The following is a 19,773-nucleotide window of genomic DNA, read 5'->3' on the forward strand; positions in this document are numbered from 1 at the left end:
CACCTGGTATTCTCTTTTCTGCTTTATTTTCTACATAACATAACATTTATCATTATGTAATGTGCTATATGTTTTCCTTATTTTTAAATAAAATCTCCTCCCCAAATTCTTGAATATAAATGTTGGCGCGTATTTTTTTTTAAATCTCGTTTGCTTATTTATTTTCTCTTAATGCCTAGAAAGGTAGTATCTGGCATATAGTAGGCATTCACAAACTTGTGTTGATTTAATGAGTTAATCAAGCCAAATAATGTGAAGAAGGCCTGGTTTGGGTCACTGAGGAGCAGCATATGGAAAAGAATAAATTAGAAAGTTTGCAATATGAAATGGAATTAAATATGCTCAGATACTACTCCTGACGTTGCCACTAATGGACTGTATCATCTTAAAGTATTTCTTGTACTTGAAAAATTTCAATGGCCTCATCTTCAGATAAAAATTAAGATAATCCATAAGATCCCTTGCATGTCTGATTTTTTAAAAATATTAATGATAGATTTTATAGTCTATTCTTTGGTCCCATTTAAGAAAACAGACATTTGTATAATTATTTAACTCTTACGTATTTTTATCAGTCTGGCTTTTGTGAGGATTACATGCATTATACCATTTTTTCAAGCCTTTTTTTCTCCAAAATGTAAACAATAACAAAAGAGAAAGTTTATAAATTTTGCTGTTAAACTTTCCAAAGTAATGATGACATGAAATAGAAAAATAAAATTCCACACACACACATAGAGCTGAAATTTATCAGAAAAAATATATAAAGCAATTTCCTTTTCCAGGCATTTTTCTCCCAGCTGGTCTAACAACATACATCATTGTGGCTTCTAAATTTTAATTTACAAGGAACAAATATGGTAGTTTTATAGGCTTCTGGCCATTGGAAAATCACTGATTGCAAGGCCTGTCTCCTCAGAAACAAATCAAAAGGTGACATATTCTGTTAACTTCCCATTATACATTCATAACATCATCTTTCAGTTCAGTGTCATAAAGAATTTATGTAGGACACTAATCATGCAAGACCACTAAATTGTTCTCATTTCAGTGATAATTGTTTACTCTTTTTTTTTTTTTTTTTGAGACGGAGTCTCGCTCTGCCGCCCAGGCTGGAGTGCAGTGGCCAGATCTCGACTCACTGCAAGCTCCACATCCCGGGTTCACGCCATTCTCCTGCCTCAGCCTCCCGAGTATCTGGGACTACAGGCGCCCGCCACCTCGCCCGGCTAGTTTTTTGTATTTTTTAGTAGAGACGGGGTTTCACCGTGTCAGCCAGGATGGTCTCGATCTCCTGACCGATAATTGTTTACTCTTATAAATGGTTTGTGTTGAGTTGCAACAATTCAGCATAATAAAATATATCTTTACCAGCTTGCACTGGGAAACAAAATTAACGTATAGATAGTGGAACCAAACTGATTATGTAATACGATTATTAGAAAAAACTAAAATTGTATAGAGCTCTTCTCTTTTCAATGACAAGAGCCAATGACATTAGGATAATTCTGCCACCTTCAATAAAATGAATCTTGGAAAACAAAATGAAACAAAACAACAACATCATGTAGAATCAATAAACATGTAAAAACAAACCCTGTCTAATATCTATATGACATTGTTGACCCTGAAATCAGGTAAAATGTCTTGTAAAGGAAACATAATGCACCTTGCTAGTCAATGAAGCTAAACTTAATTAAAGGGGTGTCAATCATTTGCTAGGAACAACAGAAAACAAAACCTACCATTAAATTTATTCAGTATGGCCTTGTGAAATGTGCATGAGAACTCTAAGTCTTATGATCTGACTGTTAACTCTGCCCCGCTATCTTCTGTAACCTTAAGATTGACGCCCAACCTTCTCTTGTCTCAGTTTTCTCATCTGCAAAATGAATGAGTTAGACTCCCTCATCTTTTTAGGTTTGTCCTAATGTCAACATTTTATAAGTCTATGTGGGAACTCAGCTAATCAAGACCTGTTTTTTTCTTTAAAGCAATGATTTGAATGACTTGTCATCTGTTTTTAGATTTCTCCACTGCCTACTGAATAAAATAAGAATAGGATCAATTTGAGACAGCCCTTTCAGCCCAAGGGTGCCATAACTAATGGCACTGTCTGTTTCTGCTTTCTAAATGGAATCCTACTACATACATTTTTTCTGCGGTAAAGTGTCTACTTTATGAGCATAATAAATAGCAATCGCCCTTTAATGGCAACTTTAGCTGTGACCATTATGGCACAATTTAAGTGCTTAAAAACACTAATGGGAGTGATACAATGTTAATTATACTATGACTATGAAGGCTGCTGTACACAAGAACTCCTGCAAAATTAAGTAAAACCCTGGTTAATTCTAATTACAGTCTGTCTAGAGGAGATAAGAGAAATTAAGCACCTCTTTTTTGAGTGCATTCCTAATATAACAGCACAATTTGGCCACATTGGTTGAGAAAACATTTCAAGTGACTCAGAAAGTAGGATTCTGAAATAAAAGAATTTTTTTCCGTTTAAATAAGAAAGGAAGAAAGATGAATTACTTATACAGAAAATGCATCTTTACCTGAAACAATGCTTACATTCTCGCCTTAAAGCCTAAGGTAACCCACTTTTAAAGAGCTCATTCATTAATCTGTCAGAAACAAAACAATATCATAGAGGTTTTCCTTATTTTAAAATGTGTTTTATACACTGTTTAGAATAAATATATTTAAAAAACAAAACCACGAAGATCATCCTTCATCTTATCATCTGTGGAAAAATTGAAAACCAATTTTTCAATATTTATTTCAATTATTTTTGATTCTTTCCAAAATGTCTTGTCACTTCCTCTCTTTCCTCTTTTTCTTTCTACCATTTATTGAATGCATTCTATGTACTGGAAGCTCTATGTACTAGAGCTAGATATTTTTAAAAATGGGTAAAACAATTTTGCTGCCCTTAAGGGGTTTAGAGTCTAACAGAGAAAAACAAACTTGTAAAAGCAAAACAACGGTTTTGTTTACACCTCAGTATCTGTTATTAGATATACATGTTTCTTTCTTTGTCTTCCAGTGTAATCTTTTTCCTTTGAATCCCCTTGCTTTCCTTATTATAAATTGCTTTGCATAGATCTCTAACTCATGGGATCTTTATGAATCCAAAGTGAGGAGAAGAAATCAATTATTCGATTTATCTGATTTTATTATTATTATTTTTTTAGAAGTAAGAGGGTCATAGGTTTTTAAGAAAACCCCCTGCTGGAAAGCCTGGCACATTTCAAAGTGCTACCATTTGAAAAGTGAGGGAACAACATTTCATAAATAATGAAAACAATTGTCTGGCAGTCTACAATTTCCAATACATACATTATTTTAATGGATCAAAAACCAAACACAGTAGTATAAGGGTAAGAGAAATCAACGCATTTTTAATGAATAAAAATGATAACTGATGGAAATCATTGAATTCCACTGAAAAATGTCCCATAATCTCTAAATTATAGGTATTAGGAGAGTAACCCAAACCATTAGAGTAAGTATCTGGGTGCTTAAAAATTGTCTCCCTCACCTTAAAGCATTTATTATCTATCTATAAGGGACCTTCTAATTTGTCAGTGTATCTAGATTTAAGTGGCCCATAGGGTATATATCAAACACCTGCCTTGGAAGGTTATTCCTCATTTTAGCAGTGCCACTTTTACAGCATTACAGTAGCTTCAATGACATTTAATCTGCACTCCCTTTGAGCAATAATCATATCATTACTCTTTAGCAAATGTTTCCAAATAGAGGATATTTTGTACACTCTTATAGTATATGGAGATCCTCAGCCTCACCTGCTGCCCAGTCAAATGAAACATAAACAGGATTTGTACGTAAATTCACAAGCTCATTAACATCTGTTATGGTCATTTTCTGAAATTTGTGTTGCTTATGTAACGATCACATCATTGGAATCATTCGTTTTATATTTTCAGCCTCTTCCGTACTGACTACAGCATTTACTATTGAGCATTGCCAGCATTTCTCACGGAGCTTGCTTATCCCTCTGTTAGGCTGTTGTTCAGTAGGAGCCTTGTTCCCATCACCAGAAAAGAGATATAAACAGTATTAGTAAGACTTCAACCTTGGACATAACTTTATTTTCTTCAGATTTTTCTCTGATATGTGAAGACACTACACACACACACACACACACACACACACACACACACAGAGCATATTCACTTACCACTTCCTCCCCATCTTTATTCACCTGAAATCATTGTTTTCCAGATTGTTTCTTCCCATTAATAAACAATTATTTTTGCCATTTGCCTGATTTTTTTCCCGTATGAAAATACAACATTGGAATCATTCATCTTATATTTTCAGCCTTTTCCTTAATAACTACAGCATTTACTATTGAGCATTGCCAGCATTTCTCACGGAGCTTGCTTATCCCTCTCTTAGGCTGTTATTCAGTAGGAGCCTTCTTCCCATCACCGGAAAAGAGATATAAAAATAAACAACTTAAAGAAAGTATGAAGACTGAAAGAAATGTGCGGAGATAATGACAGAATGTGGAAGCAGTACATCTGGTGTGTTGGAGAGTGAAAAACCACAGGAATGAGCTCTATACAGAAGTGGAATGTGGCATCAGAGAAGCTTGAGATGCAGCTGTGGAGATGGCAGGTGGCTGACACTAACTCTCTGTGTGACCTTGGGCTAGCCACTAAGTTTACCTAGTACTAAGTTTCTTGTTTCATGTCTAAAACAAAGAGTTTAATACCCTCGAAAGGTATTTCCAGAGGAAGGTACAGAGGAAAAGGGCAGAAAATTCAGGACATGTCCAAGTAACAGAAGAAAGGCAAAAATGAGATCAAATTAAAGATAGAATGGGAAAGTCGATTAAAAGCCTGGACTTCATTCTGAAAGCGACTAGGCATCATCAAAAATCCATCCTACAAATAAAAGTATTAATCATTTGGTCTTCTCCTTTAGACAGGCATATCACACACTCACACAGAAAAAACGGGACAATTTTCGTAGAATAAGTACATTATTCTCTCCCAAGCTTCTGTAAAGACTAAACAAACTTAAGATATTTGGAGCTGACCCTCTTTAAAGGAAAAAGAGACCAAAATTCTCCACTTGCAGTACTAGCTGTAGGTTAGGTCTAGAATATATATATGTATATATAAAATATGTTGTATATATTATATATAGTCTATATATGTATAAAGTTATATATATGAAACTTTAATTATATAATTATTATATTGTTATAATGATAAAGTATATAATATATACAGGTATCTATATCTATCTCTCGATATATAAATCATTACATATAACATAAGCTAATATGGAAATGAGGGGGATATGACCTCTAGCCTCCATTTGATGGTACTCAGTTTAGTTCATTTCAGGACAAAATTGGAGGCAGAGATTTAGGGCAAGAGAAAAACAATTGATAATCAATTCTTGCAGCTCACTAGTTTTACAGTGAATGTAGCATAGATAGATGAACTGCTGCAGGAAAATGCAGACAAATCATTCAGTGGAATCTTAGTTCAATATCCCAGGAAGGTAAATTGTTTGTCTAAACTCATAGTTTCCTTTGGATTGTTGGATTCAGGGTGATTTTTAACTTGTTATTTCTGTACTTAAAAACACCATGTAGTTCTCCATGAATTCAGAACTTATATATAAAGAAGAAAAGAACTTGTCTGTTTGTATTTTCAAACTTGACATTTTGCTTTTCAAATTAATTTTTACACATACTGCCTTGGTTCTCATTTTTGGTCAGCTGTATTTTATTGGATTGATGAAGAAAGATGGAGAGTGACAGACAGACACATGGGCAAACAGTTGGAGTTAGGAAATAAGCAGTGGGGTGAATAATCCCCAAACATAGGGTAATTGCAAGGAAAATTTCATTTGGCTCTTGAATACACACAATGAGTTGTAGAGAATAGATTTACTTCTCTAATTACTCTATGTTGTACTTGGGCCAATGCTGAAATGATTTCACATTCCCTGGGCATATACCAACTGTTGGGGTGAGGAGGGGCCCATAAACATACTGGATACAGAGGGAAAAACATTTTTTTGCATACCACACACAATGCAAAATGCTATTCTTAGAGCGTTGTCTGTATTGTTACAAAACTAGTTGATTTCTTTAATTTAGATGAAGGATTGCACAAAGTTCTTGAAAAACAAAAACATAAATCAAGTTGATTTATTTATTCTGATTTGATCACCCAAACAGCTAACTTCAAGCCACATATAGACGCACATATAGTCAGAGTGAAATATATGGCCATGTGGCTTATAAACATTGATCACCTTTCCTAGTTTATATATAAAAAATTGAAATTGAGTTATATTTAATATACAAATACCATATTTATAATAACTCTATAAGAATAATATAAACTTAGAAAGAAGATGTACTTCTGAAGGTCAATTCTAAAAAGAAGTGCAGACAAAGAAGGCAAGGAACAAAAGAAAATATATATATTAGGCTAGAGTTTTTCCACCCTTTACTTTGCAATGAATATGGTGGTTATCTAGAGACACTTCACCATTATTTAACCCATATTTAACAGAACAATATAGGCATTGCTATTTTTCCATTGAGAAAGTTGAGGCTTGCAGAGTTTGATGAGGTTATCATAAACATGATAGAGATTTAATAAGTAAAATATTTCAAATTTGGACCCAGATAAATCTGTTTTCAAAACTTGCTTCTGCTATTCCTGCCCTTTCCCCAATTCCTGCCCTTTCCCCTATTCCTGCCCCACCTCCCCACCTCTGCTGTTTTCCTGGGCCTTGTCAATGGTTGGCAACAATGACTCACTGGAATGACCTGCTGACTGGGGCCTCCACTGGAATCACACCGTGCAGAAGGCACTTGCTGGGCGGGGCAAGGTGGCTCACGCCTGTAATCCCAGCACTTTGGGAGGCCGAGGTAGGTGGATCACTTGAGGCCAGGAGTTTGAGACCAGCTTGGCCAACATGGCAAATCACCGTCTATACTAAAAATACAAAAATTAGCCAGGCGTGGTGATCCATGCCTGTAGTCCCAGCTACTTGGTAGGCTGAGGTGGGTGAATCGCTTGAACCCGAAAGGCAGAGGTTGCAGTGAGTTGAGGGCACACAGCTGCACTCCAACCTGAATGACAGAGGGAGCCCCTGTCTAAAAAAAAAAAAAAAAGAAAGAAGCAATTGTTGCTACAACTGTTTTTTCACATCAAACTTCTGGACAAATAATATGAGAGGCACCTTTAAGAAAAAAATAATAATAAATGAAGAAGAGAATTCAATGTTTTCTATAGTATGCTGGGAACTCACTCTAAAAGGTTACATTCTGAAGCCTGATGCTAAAAAGCAGAAAGGCCCTTCTTAAAATTCAATAGCGCTTTTTAAATGTTTTAAAATGTTTGGTTTGTTTTGTTTTGTCAAGATGTGGACTACTACCATCCTATAATGTAGAGGTTTCTTGAGATTATTTGATTTATGTGAATTTTGCATTTAAAACACAGAGACTGATGAGAATTAGAGGCTCCAAGGTCCCACAGTAGAATAGACCAGGACTAAAATATTGGTCACATTATTGATTTGGACCTGAGTTTCTTACAGAGGAAAATGAGAAGTTGGACTAGATAACTGGTAAGATCCTTTCCAGCTGTAAAATCCAGTGACCGTAAGCACTCTGATTCTCAGGCCACTAATCTGTGTGCTCTTTATAGGATGCTATACTACTTATCATCACAATTCTAGAAAGGTTTTTTTTTTTTTTTTTTTGAGATGGAGTCTAGGTTTGTCACCCAGGCTGGAGCGCAGTAGCAAATCTTGGCTCACTGCAACCTCCACCTCCCAAGTTTAAGTGACTCTCCTGCCTCAGCCTGTCAAGTAGCTGGGATTACAGGTGCCCACCACCACACCCGGCTAATTTTTGTACTTTTAGTAGAGGCAGGGATTTCACCATGTTGGCCAGGCTGGTCTCAAACTCCTGACCTCAGGAGATCCACCCGCCTCGGCCTCCAAAAGCGCTGGGATTACAGGCGCGAGCCACTGCACCTGGCCTAGAAATCCTTCTCATGTGCTGAGGCCCAATGATGCAGCTGTTTGAGGGTTAATCGGAACATGTAATAGAGAAAGGGAAGAAGGGAAGCAGCCACTCCCAGGTTTGGTGGAATCCACTGACACGGAGAGGGACTAAAGAGGTATTTATATTGGGATTATAAGATAATAAGGGGTCCCTATTTGAATGAGTCCTTGGGTGCTCTGAGTCTGCTCTTAGGCTTTTGGGCTGACCTACTTAATTTGTAAAATATTCGTTTCTTGATTTCCTCCCTCCATTCCAGTTGCATTGATCTTGTCAAGGGTATCAATGCATCTGAGCACTGGGAAAAGGAAAAGACTGACTCAGATCAAAGGTACTTAAACCTTAAGCCAGAAACTTTAAGAAAAAAAAAAAAGGAGCCTTAAATGGAAATACATACTTTGCAATTCACTTCCTTTCCCCTCTCTATTTCTATTTTTGTCTTACATCTCTTCTAGCAAAAGGATGAGCTTCATGTCTATCATTTTGGCAGTTTCCAATGTCTTAGTATGCAAATCCCCTGGTACACAAAAGTGAGAAGGGTAAAATCTGGGACATTGTAGTATAGGCCACAATGCTAGCTATTTTCTTAGAGATGTCAAGCTAGTTTATTCAAGTTATCCCCTGACTGTCGTGTATTTACCCACCTTTAACCCTCTACCTTGCTTTGCTAGGTAATTGCAGACAGAGGGTTTGGGAAGGTTTAACCATGTACATTTTAATTAATTTCTGAAATCATCAGTACATTTTTTATACCTGTGCAAATGTCTTAATTGATATCAAGAGTCAGCAAACCCTTTTGTAAATATTTTCAGCTTGCAATTCATATTGTCCCTGTTATAACTACTCGACTCTGCTCATGTAGTAGGAACACACATAAACAAATGGATGGCTGTGCTCCAATAAAACTTTGTTCACAGAAATGTTGAACTTCTGACCATACATTTGTGCCACAGAATTAAACTATCATTATACGTTAAATATCACTGGATATGTAATAAGGTGTTGGAAACTATTCCTTCTGTCTGGATTCCTCATTCTTTGCCTTGCAGTGAAATCTTACTCAACTTTCTGAGTCCAGATCAAATATCACATCCTCTGGGAAGTTTTTCCAACCTCTTCTTCTCGTGGTCACCCCAGCTCACCAATGAGTTAGTTTTTTTTTGTTTTTGTTTTTTTTTTTTTTACCAGGTGAACCAAAGACTTTATTTTTCAAAAGCAGGTAACACCAAACTACTACGTGGTATCCATATTCATTGCAAAAATGGTAATTACTGGAATTTTCCAAACATCAAATGACGTAAGGGGGATCAACGGTTACCACTATCATTTTCAACCAATATACAGATGTTTGCTCAAGGTCTAGGCTTTATTTCTACATAGTAGTATTCACATGAGTTCCCTAGGGTGAATTATTGTCAAAACAAGGACTCTTGAAGGTCGAGCCCAGCCTAGCCTTGACTTCAAAGATGACACAGCAGCCAACCTAGAATCCTGGCTTGCTGCTTGAGTCCTGTAAGTCATGTCTTCTGATGTTTTACAACAAGCCGTGTCTCTGAAAACTAAAAGCAGACTTCAGATTCCTCTGAAACAGCTCTGGTTCCCAAGTGTTCCGCACCGTGGTACCCAGAGATGCTCAAAATGTGCTTTCCCTTATCTTTCAAAACCCACCACCAGGAACCCAAGAGGGACCCCACTTGGAGAGTTCCAAGATGAAGGTGTTTAAGAACCACGTAAACCCCAAGTAAAGGCAGCGGATGAAATTATCCATTTCTTTTCCTTATTTTTTTTTAAGTGAGACTACCTTGGCAAATGGGAAAATGACACCAATCATATGATTAGAGAAAATTGTTTTATAAATCCTCCTCTTGAAATTATGTTCAGGCCCCACACGGTAGCTTATGCCTGCAATCCCAGCACTTTGGGAGGCCAAGGCAGAAGGATCACTTGAGCCCAGGAGTTCGAGACCAGCCTGGGCAACACAGTAAGACCCCATCTCTGTTTTTTTTGTTTGTTTGTTTAAAGAAAGAAATTCTGTTAAAAAGTATTTCAGACCAAAAGGAGGTCATAAAAACTGTTCATATAATTACTCTATGAGAAAAAAAATCCCTGTATGGAAAGGGGCACTGAAGATCTGGCACAGAGAAACAAGGGGAGACAGCGCAGTGATAAAATCCAGCCCTGGTTTTCTAGCATGCATTTATGACCTCATGGATATGTCTGTACTGGGTGTTAATAGCCCCTCTTTGTACTTAAAAATAAATTAGGAAATTAAAGTGAATCTGTGTGCTAATGAAGTCTGAAGTTACAGAATCTAAAAGCCAAGCCTGTAAAGTCTGTAAGGCAAGATCTTTATCATCAGGGATGGGAAGAGATGGATAAGATAATGGTAGGCACTAAAGGTTGCTTCAGCTGAGCTCCGGGCAGAACAGCCTCAAAAATAAGGCAACTGTGGCTTCTCAGTTTGAGGCTGCCACCAGAAAGGCCCACGGAGGCAGGAAAAAAGAGCCACTGATGGCAGATCACTGGAAGATACTCGGAAAGGGCAATGATCACAGTTAGATGGGAGGACTGAGGGTCACAGGCAGGCAGGAAACCGTTGAACTGACACTCAAGGGGAATGTCTTTGCAAGTCCTATGCACGATTCCAAGCAGCAGTTGCCGGGGTTTGGAGGTTTGTTAGTTTTGCGACATTTCCCCCCAAAAGAAGACATGAAGGTGGGCCCCCTGGAGAGGTGGGACCACCAGGGCAGAACTTCCACCAGGTGTGAAGCTTGATGAGAGGTGGAAAGGGCTTCCTGCGGCACCCGGCTCCCTCCCCGTCTGGCTGAGTCCTACAAACGCTTGTAGGTGCCCACCAGAGCTCTGCAGCTGGGACAGTAACGGTCCACGTCCTGCAGGGCGTCCACGCAGAAGGGGATGAAGCAGCAGGCCCGCCACGCACCCCAGCAGGCACAGGCTCCCGCGGGACAGCCAGGTCAGAGCACCGGCGTTACAGGACAGCTGACTCACGCTCATCTTGTTGCAGGAAGGACAACGCATTTGGACAGGACGGTCCAAAAAGGGGATGGGGTGCTGCACACAGACCGTCTGCACGGTAATTGGATTGTTACTGGGGGTGGGCGCTGGCTGGCAAAATACGAAGCAGGATTCATGCCCTTCCCTCCAGGCCCTGTCACCAGCCCCGTAGTTGGCCCAGGCATGGGAGCTGAGGCGTGGGGTAATGACCGTTAACAGCACCGTCTCTTCACACCCGGGCGTGGGAGCTGTGTGGGGTAATAACTGGTAACAGCACCGTCTCTTTATACCCGGGCGTGGGAGCTGCGTGAGGTAATAACTGGTAACAGCACCGTCTCTTTATACCCGGGCGTGGGAGCTGCGTGAGGTAATAACCGTTAACAGCACCGTCTCTTCACACCCGGGCATGGGAGCTGCGTGAGGTAATAACTGGTAACAGCACCGTCTCTTTATACCCGGGCGTGGGAGCTGAGGCGTGTGAGGTAATAACCGTTAACAGCACCGTCTCTTCACACCCGGGCGTGGGAGCTGCAGGCGTCGTGTAATAACCGTTAACAGCACCGTCTCTTAATACCCGGGCATGGGAGCTGGAGACGTGAAGTAATAACGGTTAACGGCCACCGTCTCTTCACACCCGGGCGTGGGAACTGAGGCCTGGGGTAATGACCGTTAATAGCCACCGGCTCTTCATACCCGGGCGTGGGAGCAGGAGGCGTGTGAGGTAATGACCGTTAACAGCACCGTCTCTTCACACCCGGGCGTGGGAGCCGGAGGCCTGGGGTAATGACCGTTAACAGCACCGTCTCTTCATAGGATGGCGGTGCAGACGGCGCTGAGGAAGGCCCCGTGGCCGCCTGGCGAGGTCCTGGAACCGCCAGTTCACCGCCGCCTGCGCCGCCTGTCGAGCCGGGAGGTCAGAGTTAGTTTTATTCCCTCGGGCGTATTACTTCTTAAATAGATTTTCTATTGTGTATTATGATGAGTTTGTACGTCTTTCTCCTTCAAAAAAAATTGTAGGTTTTTGAGAGAAGGATAAACTGTTATTCATCTTTGACCCCTATGGCCAAAGACTGACTGTAGCTTGTAGTTAAATATGTAAGAAGTGATTGTTCGACACTATGCATCAGGAAATTTAAGTTCATTGTTTTTCTGCTTTATCAGAGAATCGGATCTTTTTAAATTCAAAGAGAACATGATGACATAAATAAAATGTGCTTCTTTATTTATTTTTAAAATAACACAAATAAAGATGTGAACTACTGCCGTAGCTATATATTTGTTTTTTGTAATACATAGGAAATTTCAAGAGGTAAAACCACCACATGAGTTGAGATAAAATACTACATTACCCAACTCGCCTTGCAGCTAGGTACTACACTATGATTCCTTCCTGGCCAATAAGAAGTGAGTGAAAAATGGTGTATGGAACTTTCAGAGACGCTTCTTAAAGAGACTTAACCCAGCTGGGAGGAGCACACTCTTGCCTTTCCTATCTTCCTCTTTCATCTGGAATGTGGAAATCATGATGTGATTATTTTACATGACACGCCTGAATCAAAACACCTCAGGTACCCCCAAAATATTATACCTACTATGTACCCACAACAATTAAAATTAATAAAAAATTTCTAAAAAATTCAAGAGTCAACTCGCAGTGGACACCTTGAAGCCAAAATACAGATAGTGCCTGGGTCCTTCAGGTCATATTGGTGCACTTCCATGCCTCTTGTGGACTGCCTTCTTAAAAAATTCTTTTATGTGTCATAATTGTTTCTGTTTTCCACTATGGAAGTCTACCGGACAATATCTCGCTGATATAGTGCTGTATGTTCCAATTCACATGAGTAATTACAATGTATTCTAAATCTTATGTCAATGTCTCTTTACTGAGTGTAGAGGAACCCCTGATGCATGATAAAGTAGTTTTTTTCTTAATATAAAAAATGAATGCCTCTGAATGATAAACATCAGAACTTTCCAAAGTGACAATTACTAACCTTGTGTAAAATATTATTTTAAAGATAATTTAAATCTAAAATGACATGCAAAATGTGAATATGTTCTGTTCTCTGTTCTTTCCTCTCCACAAGGAGAGGAAAAGGTAGATACCCACTTTGGACAGCACTGTATGTAAGTGACTTGAAGTATGTAGTCCAACCAGGCTACTGGTTTATATCCCAGATGTGTCATTTTAACTGCAGCAAGTTACTTAAACTTTCAATGGTTTTCAATTTCGCATATATAAAACAGGAATAGCAGTATCAACCTTATCGAATTCTGGGATCATAAAATGGGTTAATTGATATAACATACTTAGGCAGTATAAACATTGTTTTACATTTAGCTATTTTTTATTTTTTGCCACCAACTGGATTTGGGTAGAAATCCATACTCTACTACTGCCATCTATGTGACGCAGGAAAAGTCACTTCACTTCTCTGAGGTCTCAACCTTTTCTGATCTGGAAGATGAAGAGAAAACTATCGACCTATTAGTGCCACGGTGAAGTTAATCAAGATGCATATAAAGCCACTAGGTCAGTGCCTGGCTCATAGTAAACACCTAACAAATTGTCACTCTAACTTTTTATTTTTCCTTTTAGTTACTATCAGTCTTTTTTCCTCCCTTTAAACAGGCAATTTTATTGTCAGAATGAAGTGAAATTCCTCCAATGGGCAGATGTACTCATTCAACACTCACATATATGTACAAACATGGGTAAAAGCACTGAAATATATAGTCACATGCACGCATGTCCCCAGGAAACACAGTGCTTGCAATCACACTGTGTGAAAATTTTATACCAGTTATATTAAAAGAAAGTCATATGACATAAATATATAATTTCATGCACTTAAATCTGTTTTTCTTTCAAAACTACCTAGATAAAAGTTAAACACATAATATTACTGAAAAGGGATCCCATATTCCTCATCTCCATTCTTTAACTGTGCACAATAATCTCTGTCTCTTTAGAGCAACATTCTTTTTTAAAGTAAGAAGAGAAAACCTGAACATGACATGGGGATTGAGCAATAAAACAGCTGCCTAATTACCTTCAGGGACTTGCAGATCATTCTAGAATGTCATTCTGCCCGAGAAGCTCTCCTTCTAGTAACATTTATGCTTCTTATGAACGCTGTTTTTAGGTCAGAATGCTTGTCAAATTACAGGAAATTTGATCTTAGTTCCTTCTCGAAAATTAAAAGATCAGAAAACAATCTCTCAGGTCTCTATTAGTTACAATATTCTATGATTTTATGATTCCTTAGAGATTCGTTTTCCTAGAAATGGTTGGGAGGGAGGATGCAAGAACAGAGAGTACACAAGAGAACACTGGTAAACTTTAAAATGGAGCAAGAGCCAAGTTCACAGTCCAATGACACATTGAGAAAAATCTTGTAATACATTGTGTCCCTTTATTGCTACTGCCTCTTTAGTAATAAACGGGAAGCTACAACTCAATACGAGAATGTGTTCGAGGTCACATTTTGAACTTCAAAGAGACTAATGAAACCTTTGCGGAAGGTCTGAAAGCTGTGGGGAAGTCATAAAAAGGATACCGTCTGCACTTTGTAGATTCATTCTTGGTGTGAACAGCAGCAGGTGTGGGCATGGAGGCAGGATGGGAGAAAAGAACAATGTGGGGGCTTCTGCTGCAGAGGGTCTTCTCACAGGTTTCTGTTGCTCAGAGAGTCCCAGTTATATTTTCCTACCATGAAACTACATTTATCAGCCAAAATCAGACTGTAACAAATCCATTTCTCACTTTTTGTAAATTACACAAATGGAATTTTGACTTTTAGGGATGTTATTCTGTTAAAGTTTTAAACATATTACAGGGAAAGGTCTAAATAAAGCAAGGTCCACTAGATGTCTAAATCTAGCTTTTCGTCTCTGACGTTTTCATAGCAGGTTTATATTTTTGACTTTTCACTTTCTTTAATGCCTTGCAGCTCTCAGTACCACATGTCATCGGCCAATATATAAAACTTGTAAGTGAAGCTGGGAGACAATGAGACATAAATGAAGAATCACGAAACCATACATGTTTCTTTGAAAACAGTTCAAGTTTTCTACAAGTGACAGTTGGAACACATTTTGTTCACTGAGAATGAGAAGGGAATGAATGTTTGACAGAGAGTGGGTTACCCATTCAATGGTTTTCTTTCTAGAGTTCAACATATTAAAGACAATAACTGTTCCTCTCCCACTGTTTTCAGTGCTGGACACAGAATAAATGCTCAATATATATTTTTATCTGTTGTTAATAAAGGGGCAAAGATATGCTTAGGCTTTATGTGCAAATGTACACAATGGAGAGCAAAAGCGATGTGTACACATTTGAATGGATGAATTTAACATATCTGAGTCATTTTATTAGTACAAAAAATGCCTCGCAGGCATGTAAGAAATAATGATCAAGTTCCAATATCCAGTTTTGTTTTGAAAGGAGATGTACTATATTCCAGTTTCTTTTTGTGATCGTTGGGGAAAAAAGGAAATAATACAGTGGGAGAGGAACAGTTATTGTCTTTAATACTGTTGAACTCTAGAAAGAAAACCATTGAATGGGTAACCCACTCTCTGTCCAACGTTCGTTCCCTTCTCATTCTCAGTGAACAAAATGTGTTCCAACTGTCACTTGTAGAATATATAGAAATATGTTATTTGAGAATAACATAACAAATATAGAGTTAAAGTAGACCTCAAAATATAGAAACAAGTAACATGAACTTCATTTTTTCCCTTTCACCTGAATCCTTCGTTTAATTTTAAAGATTGCTGAGCAATAGAAAGTCAGGGAGGGAGAAGGCAAGAAGGTATAAAGAAACTAACTTTAAAATTGGGTTAAAAAAGAACTATAGCTGCAAATTAAGGAAACCACTGTTTTAAACATATCAAACTAGAAATAGCTGCCATTATAGAATACAGATTAGTTAATGAAAGTGTTTATTATTGTAGAACAGAAGGTCAGAGAGAGAGAGACAGCACAGGGCAATTCTGAAACAAGTTATAAATGAACAAGCCACGAGAAGTGAGGGAAAAGGCTGAATTTAGGTGCTTATATTCCTATTATTTTCTGTAAAAACACCATGGAAACACCACCTCTAACTTGTGTGTGTCTCCGACCAAGGGCTAATGTGTGCTGTCATTAGTCAGCAGGTTGTTATTGAACAACGTTGTGGAAAGAAGAAAAAATGCAGGTGAACACTTCATTCAGGCAGTCATGTATCTAACCTCTGAGTTTCCAAAGTAATAATCAAAAATAAATTTTAAAATGTTTCCTTCATGAAGGAGAATAGGCTCTGTAAGTCCATATGATAGCTGGAGAAAGTGAGTTGAAGGTGAGATTTCAGGGAAAACTGACATTTAGAAGTGGGTTTCCAAAAAAAGAAATAAAAGTTGAAAAAGATTAAATAGAACTCCAAAGACCCCAACAATAATCTAGGATTTTTCAATAACAGAGATTAAAAGGATAATGGCAACATTTGTCCAACAATATATTTATCTGATATCTTCATTATTATTATTTTTATAAATATTTCCAGCTGAATATTGATTTGGATAATGAAGAATATCTTGAAACACTAATGAACCACAGTTACCGGGCTTTTCTGAAGACTCAGCTGCTTTGTGAATTTTACTAGTTTATTCTCATGTTTGGGATTGTACCTTAAGCAATTCTTAAAGTTGAGGAGGTACAGAGAGGTTCAGGTGAGCGCCTGGGTGGGCCCTAGGGGAGAGTGACTGACTACATGTAACACAGAGGGGAGGATCTTGAACCAAATCTGATCAAACATCTGGAAATCACTCTCAGTTTATAAAAAACACAGGAAATAGAAGAACATGTGAAATGATATCATGGGGATCAGTTATCAAAATTTAGAATGTAGGGGAATAATGGGACAAATGACACACTTTTTTCAACAAGTAAATTGATGTTTAAAATAAAAGAGTGATAGGTAGATTAAAAGAGACTTAGTGACATACTGACCATATGCAATGAAGACACTAAAGTACATCAGTTCTAATCATATATTTATGAGACATCTGGGGAAATTTGAACACCTCATATTTGATAACATTAAGAAATGATTGTCAACATTTTTGGTAGTGTTAATGATATTATAGTTATTTTTCAAAAAGTTCTTACATACTAAAAACTTTAAGGGTGAAATGGTAAGACATTTGCTCATTGCTTCACTTTTACCTGAGGTTGGCAGAAGTGGGTAGGATTACAAATGAAATAAGTTTGGCATAATTTGATAGTTGTTTAAGCTGGGTAGTGGATATATGGAGTTTATTACACTCATCTCTCTATCTTTTGTTTACACATTTGAAAATTTTCAAAGTAAGTCAATGTGAACTATGTAAGACAAAATTAAATAGTGAAACAATTCATAACTTTAAAATTATATTAAATATTTGATTTATACTTAATTTTGCTAGTTGGCCCATTTTAAATACTCAGAATAGCTAGGAGTGGTGGCTTACCCCTGCAATCCCAGCACTTTGGGAGGTCAGGCCAGGTGTGGTGGTGCAAGCCTGTAGACCAGCTGCTCAGGAGGCTGAGGCATGAAAATCGCTTGAACCCAGGAAGGAGGTGGAGGTTACAGTGAGCTGACATCACGCCACTGCACTACAGCCTGGGTGACAGAGTGAGACTCTGCCTCAGAAAAATAAAAGTAAATAAATAGATAAGTAAATACACACAATAACCTGAACACTTGTACTGGCATTTTGGGGAAGGCAAAGTTGAGGATTAAAAACAAGAGAGTTGTACAGAATTCAAAGAGAAGTTAAAACAATGTGGCCTGCCTCATCACCATGTACTTTCAAGTTTCATTTGAATAAAATTTATAGCTTTTTCAATGGCTTACAAGGAATTATGATTTATCCCGTGCTACTGCTCAAATTGTCAAGAGACTTTCCTCGATCATACTTTCTAAGGTAGTAGTACCATTACTCTCACTTCCTTTATCAGACTTCATTTTTTCTTATAGTACTTATTTCTAAATTAAACTGTCTTATGTATTGCTGTGTTCATTGAACTTTTTTCTCCCTGTAGAATGTAATATTTAGGATGACGGTGTTTTGTTTTTGCACATGGCTGTTATCCCACCCCTCAGAATAAGGTTAGCACATACAGGTTGAGGATCCCTTATCCAGAATACTTGGGACCAAACAGGTTTGGGATTTCTACATTATTTTCAGATTTTGAGATATTTGTATATATATCATGAAATATTTGAGGATGGGACCCAAGTCTAAACATGAAATTTATTTCTATTTCATATGTATTTACACACATAGCCAGAAGGTAATTTTATAAAATGTTTTAAACAATTTTGTGCCTGAAAGAAAGTGTGTGTACATTGAACAATCAGAAAGGAAAGGCACCACCACCTCTGCCACCCGGGTGGACATCTGTGGTTGTTTGAGATCACTCTTTTTCCTGACTGAATTTATAGGCTACTGACAAGCAGTAAGCAATTATTTCCATATAATTATTCACAGCTAAGTGCCGAACAGTAAAAAATACCATTAATAGCGTGAAAAAATTATGTGTTCAGAGTAACAGCACAGTAGCATCGCCAGAATACCTGTATCAGCTGTTAAACAACAGCAACAGCTGACAGTGGCAGGCCTTCAGTCTCTATCTGTGATGCTGAGTTTTGATTAAAGAGTTAAATTACACTATATATATATATATATATATATATATATATATATATATATATATATATATATATATGAAGAAACATCAAAAGCAATTGAGGGACCAGGAAGGAGATTCTCTAGAGATAAGGAGGATTCTTCAGGCTTTTAAAAATGTTTCCTCCAGTCATCTGCCTCGTGAACAATGTTTGTGTTTTAGAAGTCTCTCTTTGATTTTACAACTGGCATGTTTTGTTCTGCTATGGATGCCTACTGCTCTTGTCCTTCAATAAGCCCATCACACATTTCCACCATGTCATCTGTAGGCATTTTTCAGGCAGTGTTAACACGGACATCACTGTCATGCTCAACTTGATTCACACCCATTTTGTCTATTTTACCATCAGGCAATAAATGAACAACTGGAGCCTCATTACCAATGTTAAAAACTTCTTTGATATCCACTTCTTCCCACTTACGGAGGGGCTCTGAAGATACCTGTTTTGCATATGAAAGGAAGTCAGACATAATTTTTCTCTCATTTGACATACAAAATCCTTTAAAGTTACTACTTTGTTCATTATCTTCCGTGAACATAAAGGCAGGCCAGAGGTTGTATCAGGGATGCACAACTATTTTTAGTAGCTGTGTTCCCAGCATTGGCAACAGCATATATGGCGTCCTTCATGCTAAACTCCTTCTGAAAACCTCCCAGACTCATGCCTCTGTTCACTGAGGCTAGTACACTGCTCAGAAAAGTGTTTTATGTTTACTTGCTTTGATCTAAAGATACCCTGGTCACATGGTTGTATTAAAGCCACATTTGGGGAAAGATATATGGCATAAGTATTATTTTGATGAGAGTTTCAGCTGAAGGCTGAGCAGAGCAGTCGTAAAGGACAAAACGTTGCAGTCATCATCCAGTCTCTGCGCTGGGCACACGTCACTGGTACAAAGTGTCTGTGAACCCAGTAAGAAAACATGTCTCCTGTGACCTACGCCTTTTATCTGCACTGGGC

The 19,773-nt window shown here is 38.0% G+C and overlaps 1 protein-coding gene and 1 pseudogene across 15 annotated transcripts in view; both read right to left on the reverse strand.

The window, feature by feature from the left end:
* Positions 1-19,773, reverse strand: part of LOC105485558 (roundabout guidance receptor 2) — a 1,382,758-nt gene that overhangs the window by 1,145,457 nt on the left and 217,528 nt on the right. The window lies entirely within an intron of this gene.
* Positions 10,405-12,006, reverse strand: LOC105485562 (lipopolysaccharide-induced tumor necrosis factor-alpha factor pseudogene; annotated as a pseudogene).

The sequence above is a fragment of the Macaca nemestrina genome, chromosome 2, assembly GCF_043159975.1.
Source record: "Macaca nemestrina isolate mMacNem1 chromosome 2, mMacNem.hap1, whole genome shotgun sequence".
Classification (NCBI taxonomy): domain Eukaryota; kingdom Metazoa; phylum Chordata; class Mammalia; order Primates; family Cercopithecidae; genus Macaca; species Macaca nemestrina.